Here is a 20402-nt window from a genome sequence, read left to right on the forward strand (position 1 = left end):
ATGAGTGTAAAAAACAATCTTAATTTCACATGTATGCTCATGGATGATAACTGGTGATGACTGACCAAAAACAAGACCTTGGGATCCTAGTGGATAGTTCAGTGAAGATGTCAATCCAGTGTGGCAGTTGTGAAAAAGGCAGATTTCATGCTCTCTCTCCACGGTCAAAAGCAGTAACGCTTCTGTATCCCAGTTACTGGAAACCGCAAGAGGTTTATGGTTTCCCACAGGCATCTGTTTGGTCACTGTGACAGGATGCTGAACTAGATTGACCATTGCACTGATCCTGCAGGCTCTTCTTATTTACAAGACTCTAGCAGGTCACATGAACAACTGTATAACAACACATCAAAAGGAGGGACAACATAAAGTAAGAGGAAATAGTGGGTATTCCTGATGAAAAAGGGACAGTTGAAGTTGAAACTTGGTGAATATTTGTATGTTTTGGAAATAATTTGCTCCGTTCCAATTTATTCCAGGGCTTTCTGAATGGACTATTGCTATAATTCATTGCTTTTCCAAGATCCAAGCATGCATTAAACTGAAGGGGGTCATAGTTGGCATAATTTCTATTTATTAGTAGGCTGTTTCTGTACAAAACTCAAAACCAAAATCAGGCGCAAATTGAATCAGAACCTATTGCCCATAAAAGAGAAATATCTATTTTGCACAGTCTTTGTGAGCCATTTGGTGGGCTGCTAACAATGTTAGGAAGAGCCAGCAGGGATTAAGAAAGCAGATACTATGTAAAATGCCTGCCCTGAAACAAATTATAAATTGAGTTCTGCTAATGCATTTCAGCCCTGACTTACAATAATACCTCCAGCTATTTCATTTCCATCAATAGACATTGGCAACATTCTGTAAAGAACTTTATAAAGAACATTTATAAAACCTTAAATAAAAGATCCCACAATACATGCATGGGGCGAAATGTTTAAAACGTGCACTGACTTTTTAGGAATGTGTCCAACTTTTACGAAAGCCTAGGGCCTACAGAAAATATCAGAGGAACCTGAAATTAGCTTTTCCAGATGTTAGGCTATTCCTCTGTCAGTTGGCCTTGTGGTTTTATGAAACAGGACACAAATGGTTCAAAGAGATGATACCAAAACTGCATTCACACAACATTGTATTCTAGAACCCATGGAGACTAAGCGATTGCGGTTGTTTTACATAGTCCATACACAATCTGAATCTACTACATATTATTTTGCCAATGGAAATTGCTTCTTGAGAAACTGGTTTCATTCTGAAAAGAAAACCTCATTACCCATTGATTCTGGTGGCCCCAGCAATGGAGGGAGGGTATCGAGATCTATCCAAGGATGCCATAGGTGGATATGTACCAAATTCACAATCACTACTCCCATCTTCATTCACCTGCGGCATGTGCAGGGAGGAAAAGGCATGGATAACATATTCAAGGGGGGAGGGGTTGCAAACATGTGTCAAGGAACTACACCAACTCTTATGGATGGTGGGCTCTTGAATCAATCTAGTTTGAAAGCAGCATGTTGAGGATGACCATGAATTATTTCAAATCGAGAGGCACTATGTTTTTGTGCTACAAACAGGTTAGTGTGTATGCAGCTGGAGTATTGTTCATCTAACATTTTCTATAATGAATGATGCTGTGCTGGAACCAGTAGCATTTCAGACACAGCTCTCTTAACATGTTGCACAATGAATAATCTGAAGTCTTGTGCTATTGCACCACCCCCAAAGAACAAGATGGCACCTTCACAAGCTGTTTATGTTTTATCTAAGCCACAATTTGATTGAATCTCAACTCCTTTAATTTTTTAAAATAAATATGCAGACTGTCCTTTACACTGCCTTATCAAACCCAAACCCTGCCAAGCATAGAAGGTATAATTTGGACAGCCTCACACTGCAAATCCCATAGACCTGGAGAAATGTAGAGTTAAACGGGAACAAAGTTATAGGGTACAGAAATACAAGAATTTCAGAGTGACCCAAAGTTTTGTGGGGGATCTGATCCAACTCAGGAGCAAGGGGGTTATTGTTAAATTGCTTCGTTCTTTGCCTCATTATTCATCTCCAGAGTTCATGCACACCCACACCCACCCACAAAATTTGTATAAAAATAGTTGCTTTTTTAAAAAAAAGAAGTCAACATTTGTGACTCTAATTCTGGTTTATTTTTATCTTTCCAATGACATCAGAGTGCCATCTGTTGCATACCCATGTAAGGAAGATTAGAGATTAATAGACCTATTCTCGAAATATATTTGAAGACATCCATTTTCCTCCCCTATCAGCATGCGACAATAAGTATGTAGGCATTCCCAGCGTGACAAAGGATGGCTATTTTTGGGTAAAAAGATGAATGCTGATCAAAGTAGTTTGAGAGGATCACCCAGTGTAAGATTGCTCTCATTTTCATGTAAACGTCGGTCTGAGAGCCATTATCCCAACCCCATTATGTGGATGTGAGAAGTAGTGAGGAAAAAAACGGTAAAATTAGAATGACTCAGAGTGAGAGAAAGCTCCCAAGACAGTATGGAAGTGTACAATTGGGTGGTTCATAGAGAAAATTCTGAGTGGGAGAGTCTCTCAGGTAGACTGCATGAGTCAGCCAAATGTGGGCATCACAAATGGAGCTAGGGAGATTGACACTGACAGAGATCACACATGGCATTCCTGCTGAAATTTGAATTACTTTAGCAACTGAATGTGCAATTAAGCAAGATCAACAGTCAACTGAACATTTCATGTAACAGAACTGGAATTGGTGCCACTGTGGTTCCACAAGGGCCCTCAGTGAAAAGGAAAGAGAAGAAAAAGCCATAGCCAGGCTGACAGATACACAAATTGGTTCCTTTGGTTCAGCCCCTGAATTAGCCAACAGACCAAAGTATATCTCACAAATCAGCCTTACAAGTAAGTATTTCAGAGAAGATTGCCCCCACCTTGTTCTAATTTCTGAGCCTTGCCTTCACCTGCTTTCATTCTGCTACTACCACCAAAGACAATTCTCTAAAGCCCAATTCAGATTTCCACCTAGGCCACATATCCCTTTCCCTCCCTTTTTTTAGTCAAAAAGGGGGATCACCCAGAACATGCAGTATATTAGGAGTGGGGGGGGGAATCAAGCTTACAGGATCTACTTTGCTGTTTTGGGGCCCCGTTCCACCAACTGGAGCTGGGTGCAGAAGTCAAATGCTTTGAATTCAAGAATTCCAAGCCCAGTAATTTGTTTTAACTACCAGAAGTGAAGTGAACTTATCTCCCTCCATTTCAGCAGTACAATTTGAGAGTGCCGGATGTTAATGCTATTATTACACAGCTGTGAGTCAGAAATGCCTCCTAAGCTACGTCAGGTCACCCAGAGATCCAGCAGAACGTCCCAATCCATCTTCTGCAAAGCAGGGGATGGTTGGCTTCTACAAGATGAAACATTGATAAATGCCTGAACGGGAGTTGAATTTCAAAATAATGTGACTACAGCCAGCCTTCTCATACCAGAATAAAGTGAATCATTGTGCAGGTTGTGTACCAGGATTAAATATCATACTGGCACATTCATGATATGTCATGGAAGGCATAATAAGAAAAGGTGGTGGAAGTAAAAGCTTAAATCAGTAAACGATGTAGAGTCACCCAATAAGTGATTCAGCTAAATTATCTGTCGGAGAAAAATAGCTCTGTGCGCCTCGTGTCAGTGAGAAACTTTCAGTTAATGCTGTACCATGATGAACAGTACATAATATTTAGCTAATTAAAACCAGAAGAGAGTTGGGGTTAGATAGTTCGCTGTAATATACAGATGTGGCACAATTTATTTAAACACCCTTGAGGCGGTTCCGGATGCCACTGCTACCTGCACCATGAAAGGGAAGGGAAGCAAGCAAACCAGCAAAACCATCCTCTTCTTGTTAACTTTAAAGTTTTATCTGTGTTTGTTTAAATTTCTGTGTGCCACCTGGAGTCCAGGTTCTAAGGGGTTCTAAGAGGAAAGTGTGATATAAAGAAAATTATAATACAATAATAACTGTGCTATTTAACACTTTCCAGGGTGCTGGCTCTCTTACAAAGTGCTCCAACCCTTTCTCTCTCTCTTGCAGCTCCTCAACTCCAACTTTTCAGATTCCTGACTAAGCAAACTTCTGACTAGCCCACTCTATTTTCTAGCTTATTTTCTAGCTTATTTGCACTCCTCCCTGACAACCTTTTAGCCAATTAGGAGGAAGGTAGAGTATTGCTCTATCTTTCTTTTTCACATCTGAACATAGACCTTGACTCCCTGTGAGCAATTTCCTGAGCAAAACAACCCCTTGTACTTTTAACTCTCATGGGAACCTTTGACCATCCTACGCTTTAAAGCAAAAAGCAACCATTTTAGAAACCATGTTTTACAACCAAATACCCAACACAAAATGGGTGGAAGTTCTCTTCCTTCACACGTGTGTTTTCAAAGATTACAAATGGTTTGACATGTGCTATACATGGAATAAACCCTCCCCCCATTCCTGGTTTAAATAAGATCATGTAGAATATGTATCCCTCGATTCTCCCTTCTGAGGTGATCAACTTTCTAATAATTTCTCTAGTCTTCATGTTCAGACACTTAGGCTTGTCTGTGTTTCTGTATTTCAGTTTTCGTGAAACTTCAACTCTAAGAGTTTGGTTTTTAACCATCTAGATTTCCAACAGACTGGACTGGCCATACAATTTACCAGGTTAAAAGGTAGCAACCCTACAGAACCAGAGTCTACACATCTGCAGAAACTGCTTTCCATTGGCAAATTTCTTATGCCTTTCAAAAGAGCGATAACATTTGAGCTTTGAAAGAAGCTTCAGATAAAAACCGCAGTCTCGATGAAATCTAACCACATGTAAGCTAGGCCTTCTTGTAGTCTTTTACTTTCACACACAGTATATTTTATTCGGTTTAGATGCCATTTATAAAGAAAATGTGGCTTACACAGGATTTGCGGAGTTGTCTCCTGCTAAGTTCCTTGTAGCAGAGAGAAAGTGAGAATGTCCTTTCACTTTCCTGTCACGTTATTCAGTGCTTTATTCCAGCACAGTGCTTAGTACCAGCAGAACTTATCCCTTCTTTCCAGCTTCAAAACAAAAAAGGATGTTTTTTTGGGGGGGGTTGGTATTCACTCAGATTATCACATGTAGTTCAGAACTGGGCAACTTGGCTTTATATAACAGATAAGGCTGAAGCAGTAAAAGCCGTTTGTACAGATTCTTGTACCTACCGATATCTTTCAACTATCTCCATAAGGAATAGAAAGAGTGTGCCTTCTCTTTGTCCAAGTCTGTCTGTATATCTACTTTCAATCAGAACTCTCCAGAACTCTGAAGGTCTATTGCAAGAATAGTATAAAACTACAAAATCATTTCCAGTTAAATCACTAGACGGCAGCTGTGGGGATCCTTTGGCCCTTTGACACTCCTGTCTTTTCTGGCTATTGGAGCTGAAGGGAGTTGCAGTTCAGCAACATCTGGGTGCCCAAAGGTTCCCCAAACCTGCTATGCAGCAAGGGAAGAGCAGCCATATATGTTCAGCAAAACATATGCAGCAACATCTTGGTGCAGCAGAACATAGAGCAAGGCCACCAAGAGAACTCAGCAGCAGCTGTAGAATCTGAGGGAAAGGCAAACTTTACAAAACAAAGGACATAGTTCTCATATTTACAAAGATAGACTGGAAACAATAACTTAGTGTTGTGTAGGGAGCTTTGGGGCCCAGTGTGTGCACTAATTTCCACATGGAAAAGGATAGCCTACACTCTATAGAAACTCTGTTCCCTTCTATGTGGTGTTTGCAGCCAAAATCACAGATACAGTCGTACCTTGGATCCCGAACGCCTTGATTCCCCGAACAAAACAGCTCCCAAACGATCAGAACCTGGAAGTGAGTGTTCCAGTTTGTGAACCATTTTTGGAAGCCAAACATCTGGCGTGGCTTCCGATTGGCTGCAGGAACTTCCTGAAGCCAACCAGAAGTGGCGCTTTGGTTTCCAAACATTTTGGAAGTTGAATGGATTTCCGAAATAGATTCTGTTCAACTTTCAAGGTACAAAATACAGATAAGAAAAGGACTAGTACACAGCGAGTTCTTGAACTTCACAAAGAAACCCTCTTTGTGTGGTCACTTCCTTTCCCTCCTCTAGGCAGGAACTATGTACCAGATGAGGCAATCCTTTATATTTTCTTCTGCCTGTGAGGAGACTCTCTTTCCACCATGCCTCTAAGCTGACCAGCTGTGCATGGCCACGGTTCCTGCTTTCAGCCATGTTAGCTAAGACTACCAACTTTTATTAAACTGTAAGTATTTTTCTGTGTGTACTTTTGCTGTATATGCTGCCTGCATTGAAATGTAAGTAAGCCCTTTTTCTGTTTATCTTACTAAAAATGTGTGGTTCATTCTCTGCAATGGGGGTGGAGGTCAACAGACCACAAATGAAAGGGATAAAAATGTATAACTGTCCAATTCTTAAGTTTTAATACACTGTGAAACTTGTAAGTGCTTTACTCTGCTAAAATGGCTTCACAGCCCATTTTTCTTTTTGTATTTCTCCCACACACATAGGATAAGAGGTTTAGATCTAAATCTACAGATTTAATCCTATATCCATTTCCCACATTCGAGATATACACCACCCTATGGTATTCTGTAGGGTGTGATATCACAAGCAGAATCCCCGCCCCCCAAAAAATGTTACATTCTATACAGCAGCAGAGGAAAAGGGAAAGAGAGAAATGTGGCATTTTCAGCAAGGTGAAAAGGGGGAAGTTGAACTCCTCAAATGGTAAAAATTTCCAGTTCTCTAGAATGGATTACCACCATCACCCAGCTCACCCCTATCCATGTAAAACATAATCATGGCCCAATAAGCCATGTTTTGTCAGACCAGGAACAAGCCTTGTGCCTATACACTTTCTCCTCTCCTCTCCCCTCCTTACATACCCAGCTATGGAAAAGATAGACACGGGTGGCGCTATGGGTTAAACTACAGAGCCTAGGACTTGCCAATCAGAAGGTCAGCGGTTTGAATCCCCGCAATGGGGTGAGCTCCCATTGCTCGGTCCCTGCTCCTGCCAACCTAGCAGTTCAAAAGCATGTCAAGTGCAAGTAGATAAATAGGTACCGCTCCGGCGGGAAGGTAAACGGCATTTCCGTGCGCTGCTCTGGTTCGCCAGAAGTGGCTTAGTCATGCTGGCCACATGACCCGGAAGCTGTATGCAGTCTCCCTTGGCCAATAAAGCGAGATGAGTGCCACAACCCCAGAGTCGGTCACAACTGGACCTAATGGTCAGGGGTCCCTTTACCTTTATGGAAAAGATAACCTAGTATTTTAAACCACGTCTCCATGTCACACCCAACTAGTTCTCCCTTCAAACTAAGGTCAGAGAGGTGAGGGGCAAGCACATGGGCACTTGATTTGTTCTGGTCCAATAAGCCATGGTCTATGAGACCAAGAAATTGAGATCAGAACCACACCAGTGAGGGCTGTTCATGTGATGACAAGAATAGCTTGTGAATGAAAAAAATAAAAACATTTTTAATGCACTATATACAGCTCATCAAAAAGCTGTAACAGTAGATCCAAGCTATAATTCCATTTTCCGGTAAATACACTTATTTCACCTAATTCAGCAAGGCTGTTATCAGAACAGGATTGGCAGGAAAGCAATAAAAGTACAAAATAATACAATCATTTTTGCACCCATGGTAGCCAAAAATGATTCGTCTTTCTACAAAGCGGCTTCAGGCTTCTGTTCAAGACTCTTCTTCTAACTGCTAAAGATAGTGATTATAAAGTCTTTGCCTTGTACCTAAAGTCTTTAATAGGCCTTCATTCCATCTTTGCTTGCTTTCTCTACTTCCAAAAATCATTTTTCTTAGTCTTTGTGCCATCTGATGATTGTTGACATGTGAAAACTCTTGACAAAGGAAAGGCAGAGAAACTACCAATTTGTTTCACCGTCAAAGAACTCAAATAGTAACAAATATCAATTGCATTCTGCCTGCCTGGCCTAATGTTCAAAGGCTATATATATCTCCTGTTCTCCATAACTCTATCTAGACCCTGTTGCCTTTACTTACAATGTCTTATCAACAATAACATGTTGATAACTAAAAAGAAAACAAGAAATGGCAAAGCCTGTTTCAGGTTGTAATGGAGTTACTCTGCACCTATCAATTGCATCATTCAGAAATAAACAGTCAGAATCTAGAAGAATAGCTGACATTTGTCCATTCAAAAATAATTGTGGCATGGTGCCCTAGAATCCACAATACCACAATTCGTACACAAATAAAATCTCATTCTGCCAACTTCAACACCTCAGAAGAAGGAACAGTGAGTTTGCAACCCTGCAGTCCTCTCTAATAATTCAGGCGGCAGAGGTTGGGCACCAATAGCTCTTTCCTGACCATGTGCCCAACAATTTTGGGCTGCTTACAGACCTTCCAAGTGTCCCTATTTTCCAGGGACAGTCCTGGATTTACAGAAGCCGTCCTGGTTTCTGATTTGATCCTGGAATATCCCACTTTCCCTTAGGAAGTCCCTATTTTCATCGGATAAATGTTGGAGGCTATGGTAGGATGTCCTTATTTTCCTTGCAGAAATGTTGGAGGGTATGGAGTTATATGACCTGTCAGCCAAGGAGATAAGTAACTTTACAACCTTTGGGAGACATCTGAAGACAGCCTTGTATAGGGAAGTTTTTAAAAAATATTTAATGTTTCATTATGTTTTTATATAAGCTGGAAGCTGCCCAGAGTGACTGGGGCAACCCAGTCAGGAGGGCAGGGTATAAATAGTAAAATATTATGGAGTAGAATACCCCTATTTTCATTGGAGAAATGTTGGAGGGTATGTGCTTATCCTGCATACCTGCCAACATTTTCACCCCCAAAATCAGGACATTGGGGGGGGGGGGACACACATCAAGGAGGGAGCCAGTCTAGTATCTTTAGGAAGGGAGTTTCAAATTTTGGGAGAAGCCCCCCCCCCCTTCCACATTCCCACCAAACATGCCTGTGAGAGCAATAGGACTCTAGTCATTACACATATTTCCTGGAAAGACTATTTCATGTAAACTTTTCTGATGTGCTGGAATCTAATGACTGGAGAAGAGGAGGTTAAGCGGTGATATGATAGCCATGTTCAAATATATAAAAGGATGTCACATAGAGGAGGGAGAAAGGTTGTTTTCTGCTGCTCCAGAGAAGCGGACATGGAGCAATGGATCCAAACTACAAGAAAGAAGATTCCACCTAAACATTAGGAAGAACTTCCTGACAGTAAGAGCTGTTCAACAGTGGAATTTGCTGCCAAGGAGTGTGGTGGAGTCTCCTTCTTTGGAGGTCTTTAAGCAGAGGCTTGACAACCATATGTCAGGAGTGCTCTGATGGTGTTTCCTGCTTGGCAGGGGGTTGGACTCGATGGCCCTTGTGGTCTCTTCCAACTCTATGATTCTATGATTCTATGAATGTCCCACAATAACTCTCAACCAGAAGACACATTACATTCAAAAACTTAGTTTTAAAAAACCATTGTTTTCATCATAGTTTGAAACACACCAGTGTAGACAATTCACAGCAGTGGTCTTCCAAGCAATTGTATTTGCATCTACTGGTAATATTTTTTTTAAAAAAAAAATCTCTATGGGATATTTGTTTCTGAATATATTTCTATACAGCTGAATTATAGTTGTGCCGAGTTTTGTAAAGCTGATCATTCTTACTTTTGGAAAGCACAGTTTGGCACCGAGTTTCCCTGCTTGCCTACATTGTTTTGCTTTATGGATGGTTGCAACTGGGAGCAGGGGGAGATAAAGGGGGAGGGAGAAGAAACATTTCACATTACAATAACTGTACTCTGATTTCAGTGCAAGACATAGAAATTCCAATGACTTACAGTTTCTATTCAGTACCCTGCATGTGGTTATTCCAAAGGAGGGACAGAAGGTTCCATTGATAAGACTCAGGAAATAGGATAGTTCTTGCATTTACAATACACAAGATCACATACTGGGCTTTGTTACCATACATGGCACCCCAGAGTTATGCATGGTAGGTAACCTCTGAGGAAGATCCACCATGCAATATAAATTCAACAGTGATTATGGACACTCCACTGAGCTAAGATTTGGTGGGTTTTGCTATTTCCCTCAGAAAAAGAAACAAGAAAAACATGGACAGCATGCTTTGTACAAGGCTGTAACACTACTAAATAGATAAAATTACCGAATCTTAAACAAGAATCTTAAACAAGAACATATTCTTCCAAAGTTCGTCCATAATAAAAATGCTCCCATTGACTGTATATAATTTCAAGCTAGAGCAGACCATGGTTTCAAGGCTGGTTCAAGGTAGTTTTCTGCCTGGGGCAAAGAAGCAAATGTCACATGACCAGTAGCCCATGCTGGACAAGTTACTTTGACATCAGGAGAGAAACTGTGCTGGAACCATCAGGAGTCCAGCTTTCCCACCTGCCTTGACCTCCCACCCCCAAACTGTATGCGACCCTTAGGAGGAGCAGCTGCCTATGTTTCTCCCCTATTAGGCATAGGCCTTGCATGTTAGTTAAATAAACATGAGAACCATCTATTAAATGTTTTCTCCACAATATTAGCAAATATTTCATTACTGCCTGTTGAGGTTAATGGATTCCGATGGATTTCTGAGGGGGGACTTCCTGGCTGGTATAGTTGGTGCTTCTGTCAAAGCTCTAGTTGCTCCCTAGAATGGAGAGGCAACTCATGCAGATGATACAATCATCCCAGTGGCCCTCTTCTGCTACTTCATATACACTTGAGCTGGCAGTAGCACTGGTAAAGAAAAACACATATTGATGCCAATGAAACATAGGTCTACTCACTGTGGCAGTCATAAAACTGAAGTAATGAACCTTTTCCACTGTTGTGTCCTTATCCAGAATAAGTTGTGTCCCCCCCCCCCCCCAGGTGTATGGGGCCTTTTAAAATCTGACTGAAATTGAGTAGCTTTGTTGTTATTTAGTCGTTTAGTCATGCCCAACTATTTGTGACCCCATGGACCAGAGCACGCCAGGCACTTATGTCTTCCACTGCCTCCCGCAGTTTGGTCAGACTCATGTTTGTAGCTTCGAGAACACTGTCCAACCATCTCGTCCTCTGTCGTCCCCTTCTTCTTATGCCCTCAATCTTTCTCAACATCAGGGTCTTTTCCAGGGAGTCTTCTCTTCTCATGAGGTGGCCAAAGTACTGGAGCCTCAGCTTCACGATCTGTCCTTCCAGTGAGCACTCAGGGCTGATTTCCTTAAGAATGGATAGGTTTGATCTTCTTGTAGTCCATGGGACTCTCAAGAGTCTCCTCCAGCACCATAGTTCAAAAGCATAAATTCTTTGGTGATCAGCCTTCTTTATGGTCCAGCTCTCACTTCCATACATCACTACTGGGAAAACCATAGCTTTAACTATATGGCCCTTTGTTGGAAAGGTGATCAAAGGAGTAGCTTTGACTTCACAATTAATGTGGTGTCATTGGTTACGGGTGTCCAGGGCACTACCTGGTCCAATTTTGTTGGGTGACTTTCACCTATTGGAGCCTGAGCATGTGAACAAAGGTCTTGGTAGAGTCTGGACAACATTTCTATGCTCAACCCTTCCCATTCATGTTTTATTAAATCTAGCAGACAGAGGATGTCCGTCTGGGTCCAAGAGGTTGTAAATGCCTAATTGAGAGGGAAACAGTCCTAGCCTCTTGAAAACAAGCCATAATTTGATTGCTCCTAAAGAAGCCAAGCCTGGACTCAGATCATGTTAACTATAGTCCAGTACTGATGGCAGCAGCATTCCATGATGATGCAAAAAATGTATATAGCTGAGCCCAATATTTCACATTAGTTCAAAAAAAGGGGGAAAATATTTAACACCTAGAATAAGAAATTGAGGATTAATGCAGACAAATACATGGAAACCTGAGGATTATTTTTCTGGTTTAAAACAATGCCTAATGAATCACATTAAACTAATGAAATATTTATTCATTCAGAAGTTCTCAAAATATTATGCAAACATTATTCAAATGAATATTTACTGTGTAAGAGCAGAGTAATTTGATACTTGAAGTTACATTCATTGTCTCAGCATACTAGCCACTGATGCCCCCAACAGCTTTGCCGACTGCACCCCAGCAGTCTTACCTGGTAGCAGACATTGAGCAACTTGCTTGGCTCTCATTTCTGAGAGAAAATTCTGGAAAATTTAATGTGGCAGCGAGCTGGCACCAATGGGAGCCAAGCACTCACTCAAACTAATATTTGATGGACTTTGTTATTCCCATATGAAAAAGAATTAAGCAGAGAGAGCAATACATTGTTACAAGTTTTCCTCACACCCAAAAAGCAACTGGACCTATTTCTTTTGCACTTAACGTACCTATGCAATAAATCCTCTGGACAAAGTTATGCAGAGGCATTCCACTCAAAGTCCATCAAATAGCCAAGGCAAAGAGCTCATTTGGGTTGAACTGGGAATTTCAGCTACTCTCAAGGGGCTGAAACAGGAGAAGAGGAAAAAGGCGAGAGCTGAGGTAGATCAGTGACAAGAGAGAAGAAGGGTCTGGAGCCTCACTGACAGACATCGTCCCTCACACCATGACATTCCAGGCCTTTATCTAGTACCGCTAGCAACAAACAAGAAATCCAAGAAGAACCACAGCTGCAAAATTCTGTCAATGACAAATATATTATCTCCCACAGGAAATTATACTACATTTTGCTTCTTGAGTTTTGTTTCTGATGACACTTCAAATTTAGCGAGAGTCTTTCAAGAATTAACCATGCAGAAAGCATATCATATCCATTGTCACCATCCAATAACGTCTCTGTAATGCACTGTGGCTACTGTTCGTATCATAGCTATGCCAACACAACCCCAGCCTCTCTTCTCTCTCTGGCAATATATCTTAGGTGACAGAATGCAATCTGCCATCTTTTTGGTTTGGGAGCTGTTGCTGTCAAACCACTCCTTAAAAATTCATAACTGACCAAACAAAATGCTGATGCCTCGTCCAGAGTGATGACTTGATTTTGCACCTTATTATTTTTGTCCCGTTACAGCCATGACTCAGTGCCAATCAATTCAGGTCAGCCAAAGGTTATTAATAGTTTTTCTCTTTTACAAGTTCCCAGGCAAGGGGCAAGAAACAAGGATATAAAAATCACTAATATATTATAATTTACATTTTTAAGAGAGTTTCAAGCAGCCAATAAAGCCAACAAGGGAAAAAAATATTGATCACATTTGCCAAATAGGTTTGTCTTTAATATTTTCCCATTTTCTTCTTTTAATTTTCACAGTTTTAAAAATCTGGTATTAATTGTAAAAACTATACCATGCAATTGGGCAGATGGGCTGCACATTTTAAATCTCTCCCCCCACATACCCTAAAAATATCATTGACATCTTACTTCACTTATTTATTTAAAATAGTTGAAGAGCCAAACCATCACAAAGCAATGTTAGATGATTCTGCAATTCCAAGGAGAAAGCTAACACGCTTAAGAAAGGCAGCAGCGAGACCCTCTCAAAAGTCTACACTGAAGGTGCCAAGTGTAAGTCTATTGGAAGAAACTTCCATAACTGTGGAGACACAGCCGATAAGACCCTGTATCTCATGCCTGCCAACAAAACTAATTTTCTTAATTTTCTTTGTGAATGGCAGGATCACACAGGTGAAGGCATTCCTTAAGATAACCTGGTCCCAAATCATTTAGGACTTTAACAGTTAACACTAGCACTTAGAATCAGGCCATAATAATAATAATAATAATAATAATAATAATAATAATAATAATTTGTTATTTATTATTTATACCCCGCCCATCTGGCAGGGCTTCCCTAGCCACTTTAGGTGGCTCCAACAAAATATTAAAATACCGTAATGCATCAAACATTAAAAGCTTCCCTAAACAGGGCTGCCTTCAGATGTCTTCTAAAAGTCTGGTAGTTGTTGTTCTCTTTGACATCTGGTGGGAGGGCGTTCCACAGGGCGGGTGCCGCTACCGAGAAGGCCCTCTGCCTGGTTCCCTGTAACTTGGCTTCTTGCAGTGAGGGAACTGCCAGAAGGCCCTCGGCACTGGACCTCAGTGTCCGGGTAGAATGATGGGGGTGGAGACACTCCTTCAGATATGGTAATCAATGCAACTGGTGCAAAAACACTGTAATGTGTTTGGACTTTCCAGCTACCACCAGCATTTGGGTGGCTACATTTTGCACCAACTGTTTTCAAAAGGCAGCCCTATAGAAAGTTCATTGTGGCAGTCAAGATTGGAGATATCTAGTAGATGGTTAACAGAGACAAGGTGTGACTGCTCTAGCTAGAGCCACAGCAGGCATATAAACCTAGTATAATTCATATCTGGTCATACATGTGTCTCACCAGACAAAGAAGAGTACAGGAGCACCCCAAAACCCAAGGAGTACCTGGTCCTTCAAGGGAAGTGTCACCTCATCCAGCACTGGGTTAACAGTTCATCCAGTTCGGGCAATTTCCAAACTCACAAAACCTCTGTCTTATCCAGGTTGAATTCCAGCTTCTTATCCCTCATCCAACCCAACACCATATGTTATGGTTACATCTGGTAACTTTTTCCAATGTATAACATAAAAAGCAGGGCATGTTGTCATGAGTTTAAGGGTGCCATAGCTCTGGGGATCTCAGAAGAGTTCTTACCTCCCCAAGAACCTGCAGGCATGATAAGTGAACCACAATGGAACAATTTTACTGCTGGACTCAAAGCCCACTATAAATCAGTAGCTTAGAAGGATTATTTGGATCCCTTCCAGTCGGGATTCAGGCCTCATCACGGGACTGAAACTGCCTTGGTCGCACTGGTTGATGATCTCCGGCGGGCTAGGGACAAAGGTGAGAGCTGTTTCCTAGTTCTGCTGGATCTCTCAGCGGCGTTTGATACCATCGACCATAACATCCTTCTGGACCGTCTTGAGGGGCTGGGAGCTGGGGGTACTGTCATACAGTGGTTCCGCTCCTTCCTCCTGGGCCGTGTTCAGAAAGTTGTGGTGGGGGATGAGTGTTCAGACCCCTGGGCTCTCACTTGTGGGGTGCCTCAGGGTTCTGTCCTCTCCCCCATGCTTTTTAACATCTATATGCAGCCGCTGGGAGAGATCATCAGGAGGTTTGGGCTGGGTGTTCATCAGTATGCGGATGATACCCAGCTCTACCTCTCTTTCAAATCAGAACCAGTGAAGGCGGTGACGGTCCTTTGTGAGTGTCTGGAGGCGGTTGGAGGATGGATGGCGGCAAACAGATTGAGATTGAATCCTGACAAGACAGAAGTACTGTTTCTGGGGGACAGGAGGCGGGCAGGTGTGGAGGATTCCCTGGTCCTGAATGGGGTAACTGTGCCCCTGAAGGACCAGGTGCGCAGCCTGGGAGTCATTTTGGACTCACAGCTGTCCATGGAGGCACAGGTTAAATCCGTGTCCAGGGCAGCTGTGTACCAGCTCCATCTGGTACGTAGGCTGAGACCCTATCTGCCCACGGACTGCCTTGCCAGAGTGGTGCATGCTCTGGTTATCTCCCGCTTGGACTACTGCAATGCGCTCTACGTGGGGCTACCTTTGAAGGTGACCCGGAAACTACAACTAATCCAGAATGCAGCGGCCAGACTGGTGACTGGGAGCAACCGCCGAGACCATATAACACCGGTCTTGAAAGACCTACATTGGCTCCCAGTACGTTTCCGAGCACAATTCAAAGTGTTGGTGCTGACCTTTAAAGCCCTAAACGGCCTCGGTCCAGTATACCTGAAGGAGCGTCTCCACCCCCATCGCTCTACCCGGACACTGAGGTCCAGCACCGAGAGCCTTCTGGCGGTTCCCTCACTGCGAGAAGCCAAGTTACAGGGAACCAGGCAGAGGGCCTTCTCGGTAGTGGCGCCCTCCCTGTGGAACGCCCTCCCACCAGATGTCAAAGAGAACAACAACTACCAGACTTTTAGAAGACATCTGAAGGCAGCCCTGTTTAGGGAAGCTTTTAATGTTTGATGTATCACAGTATTTTAATATTCTTTTGGAAGCCGCCCAGAGTGGCTGGGGAAACCCAGCCAGATGGGCGGGGTATAAATAATAAATTATTATTATTATTATTATTATTTATTCACATTTGAGCATCAGACCTCCCAGAATACCAGCTGGAACTATTTGTGTTAAAAAGACTGGAACTGAGGGAAGTTGGGGGTGGGGGTGGGTGGGTTCTGTGGGGGGAGGGAGGGGAGGGAGGGGGAGGGAGGAAAAATGGGGGGAAATAAGGATGATATGTTTCTGGATAATATGTTTTGTTTTTAAAAGTTATTTTAAAACAGAACTTCGGTTCGGGATGAGAACAGAAATCGTGCTCCAGCGGCGCGGCGGTAGCAGGAGGCCCCATTAGCTAAAGTGTTACCTCAGGTTAAGAACAGTTTCAGGTTAAGAACGGACCTCCAGAACGAATTAAGTCCTTAACCGGAGGTACCACTGTAATATTCATGATTTAATAAGAAAAAAACAACACATCTATAAGCCAGCACTCTGAATTCAAGTAATGCAAATGGCCCTTGAGTGTTTCTCTATGGGAGGCTACCTCTGCAGTTCAACACATCAAAAGGACATGAAGTAACTGTCCCTCCCTGGCAGCCTTTGCACCCCTATTTGCCTTCTCCCTTTTGCCAGAACAAAGGCGAAATCATGTCAAAGCTTACAGGGAAAACATATTTTCATTAACTCATTAACAGAAAATGAACCTAATCACCTTATTCTTGTAACTTTTGATGTCAGAAAAGAGTAAGGAAATCTTTTGCTTCTGTCAAGTTCATGAAAAGCAAGAACAATAGCAGCATATCTTTCACCTAGGCTTCCTAATACAGTATATAACGAATAATCTTGCATGCAAGAAAATAATCCTGGGTTCGTTTAGATTACAACTAGATGAAGCATTATTTAGCAAAATTAATTTGAAAAAATAATTCCATGGTAAGGTAATAATCACTTTAAAAAGAGAGACAGAGAGAGGAATTTTCTTCTTCTTCTGACAGACACTATATTATGGCTTCTGGAAGAAAGGTTGTGTCATGATGATCTAGGGGGATTAAGTTTCAACTGAAATATAATCAGCGGAAGACAGGGAGGGGAAAGCCATGAAATACAATGACCTGTCAAATATATAATAAAGTAATTCCTTAAAATAACCAAAATGTTGTCAACACATGTAGAAAATCTGTTTCTTCTGAAAATGTACATTTTGGAATTATCCATTTAATCTCACTTCATTACCCACAAGAGGTAACAAAGAAGGTAAGAGACATTTTAATTGGCTTTATAATTATAAAACATTCTGCCTCAGGCTATAACATTATGGCTTTTGTTGCATACTTCTAAGAGTCCACCCCTTCTCATGTAAAATAATTAATGACAACAAGAATAATTATCCATGCATTCAGTCACCAATATTAATCTTCCCATGTGGCCTTTTCAAAGGTCACCCAGTTATATACAGCACTCACATTACATTTCTACTGGCAGGATGCCCACAAAATGATAGCAATGCATATTGAAATGTGGACTAGAGGTGGGTTGGTCTTTTCATAATATTCAGAAGGGTTTTTCTCCTTTTTTATTCATAAGCCTGAAATACATGACCCTACCTTCTCAAAGTGCACACTGTGTTACTCAGTTGTTTCTCTGGCCAAATTCACCTTTGTCAGCTCAGAATTTTCCAACACACGGAGGGAAAGGGCAGCAGAAGACGATTGGCCCACTCAGTGCTGATGTCACAATAGCCTTAACTCTGTACAGAGAGATATCTTCTTTACTGTTGCCTTCATGGAGGAATAGGGAGCTTGGGGGTCTTGGTTGGACAAGTTATGACTGTGATAAGCTGGAAAACAGGTGGGCTGCATGGGCTGACATGCCAGTAAATGGCAGTGGTCAATTTGGGAGTTGTTTACCCAAGTAAGGAGTTGCTCTGTTGAAGAACCAGGCCTGAGGATTTGTAGGATGTGGTTGAGCATCACCGACTTTTTGTGTCATCCAGAATCTGGCATGGCACAATCTACAGTGCTATCAACACAACACAATCTGGCCATCAACACTGGTCGTGCTGAAGCACTCAGAGAGAACAGGCCAGCAAGCAATAGGGGTAATGCAGATAATAAGGCATCTGAGACTTTATAGATCCACACAGAAATGTATCAGAAGCTATCTATATTGGATCGGGGGCAGGCAATTGGTGGGACAGGGTGCAGAGAGGCAGAACAACACACAATACACTCATTCTGGAGTACTATAGCAACTCCAGACAAATAGTTTTCAAGACTCGAGAAAGTGATGGAACAGAGAAAAGGCCAGAATCAAAGAAAGTTAGCAGGCAACAAAGAGATTGGAAAGACAGATAGATTTTAGAAATAATGCATTGAAAGACCATGCTGAGCAGAAATGGACAGCGATATCAGATAAAGTTCAAAGAGATATTTGAAACCAAAATTGTAGCCAGTTAAAGGACAAGCTGTGAAAGCAGGACATGTCTAGCTTTGAGGAAAAACACTCTAAGCCATCTTAATCAAATTACTTCCTGGCTGGTACCTTTGTATTTTCCCCAAAGAGTGATGAGGCACAGTTGATCATCAATGGTTTTAGAGTAGCTTGTGTTCCTTACTTACAAAGATGCAAAGTATGAGTAGTGGCATTAATGCAACCTTTCTATCGGGAAGAGCTTTTATCAGAAAGATAAATGCTCTCTTGTGCCAATTGCTCATTATAGGTGTGAGTTGTTAGGATGATATGATCCTATGCCACTGGGATATTTGTGAATACTAGAACCAAACCATGTGAGATGGATCATCATGCAGATCTTAACCCATCCATCACTGCCAGAGGTAGGTGACAGCGGAGAGAGGAAGACATACACGATTGGCCTCAGCAACATGTTTTGGGTATTCACATGCATCATGCAATGCTGTGGGGAACCAAAACTTGTGCCATTAAAGGTTTGTGTCAATGCCCTCTCTCGTGCACACACAGATGGACACCATGGGTGGCATTCAATTAAGCTTTACCCAGATAGACCCATTGAAATTAATGAACATGGCAAAGTTAGGTCCATTAATTTCAAAGGCTCTACAAGTAAAACTTAGTTAAATACTATCCCATAGCTATACTTGAAGATAAAGTACTGTATAGAAAGATTACCTGCCGTTAAGAGTGCTGCATATACAAACTGGTTGAGATTCAGGTAAACGATATGTGGGGAAATGAATTTGAAAATGACAGAGTTGTGGAAAACTGTGTGTCCTTGGACTCATTAAGTACTCAGAATACAGTGCTAGCTGTTTCAATAATGTAAATGTCTGAGGATGCACTGTTCCAATGCCCACCTATGCATAGATATTTATAGCAGCATTAGCATAACTACTGAGCAATACAGAGCACAGAAGCAAGTTTGAACACTATTTGTTGTGCCAGTCTCATTTCCATCCAGCAGAATGAATGTCTTTCATGTTTACACCGGGGTAAATTGTTCCAGTGGAGCTAATATATACGGGCGGATATAAAAATGGCATAAGAAAGCTCAGGCCTGGCGCTTTTGTTTGCTTACATGATATGCACTGACTGAGCCAAATATGCAATATCATCACGAAATCAAAGAATACATTTGTCTTATTTATCAGGAATGTGCCCTACCATTTTCCTTAGATGCACGGCAATTCATTCACTTCCTGTCTGAAGCAAGCTACTCTAGTAACTTTAAATCTTGCCTCTATAGCTCAGGCTTCCTCAGCCTCAGCCCTCCAGATGTTTTTGGCCTACAACTCCCATGATCCCTAGCTAGCAGGACCAGTGGTCAGGAATGATGGGAATTGTAGTCTCAAGACATCTGGAGGGCCGAGGTTGAGGAAGCCTACCACAGCCATTAAATATATTTTCTACTTAGGGAGGAAACACCAGGCAAGAAGAACCAGATGCACAAATATAAGATGGGAGGCACCTGGCTTGCCAGTAGTACATGTGAAAAGGATCTAAATACATACTTAAATAGGAATTTTCATGTAGATTAAAAAAACCAAAAGATTAATTTGGAAACAATACTAAAGGGAATTACAAACAGATCTGAAAGAGACACAATCTGGAAAGAGACTGATGCAACCTCTCTATTAGGAACAAGTAATGACAACTCTAAATCTAAATATTATGCCCTTTCCTTCAGACTGCTTTGAAAGACTTTGTGTAGAGAGGTAAATTCCTAGAATCCTACACACGAATGCCTGCGCCAATTATTGCCCTTTTCTTCCACCAGGGTTTGGCTAAACCCAAGTGTTGTAGAAAATGGCTGATGCTTGTTCATTTTAGAAAATTTGGAGGGAAAGAGA

The 20402-nt window shown here is 41.7% G+C and overlaps 1 protein-coding gene across 6 annotated transcripts in view; it reads right to left on the bottom strand.

The window, feature by feature from the left end:
• GRID1 (glutamate ionotropic receptor delta type subunit 1) overlaps positions 1-20402 on the bottom strand; it is a 696635-nt gene that overhangs the window by 346531 nt on the left and 329702 nt on the right. The window lies entirely within an intron of this gene.

Source organism: Podarcis tiliguerta, assembly GCF_965153285.1.
Source record: "Podarcis tiliguerta genome assembly, chromosome: 5".
NCBI classification, from domain to species: domain Eukaryota; kingdom Metazoa; phylum Chordata; class Lepidosauria; order Squamata; family Lacertidae; genus Podarcis; species Podarcis tiliguerta.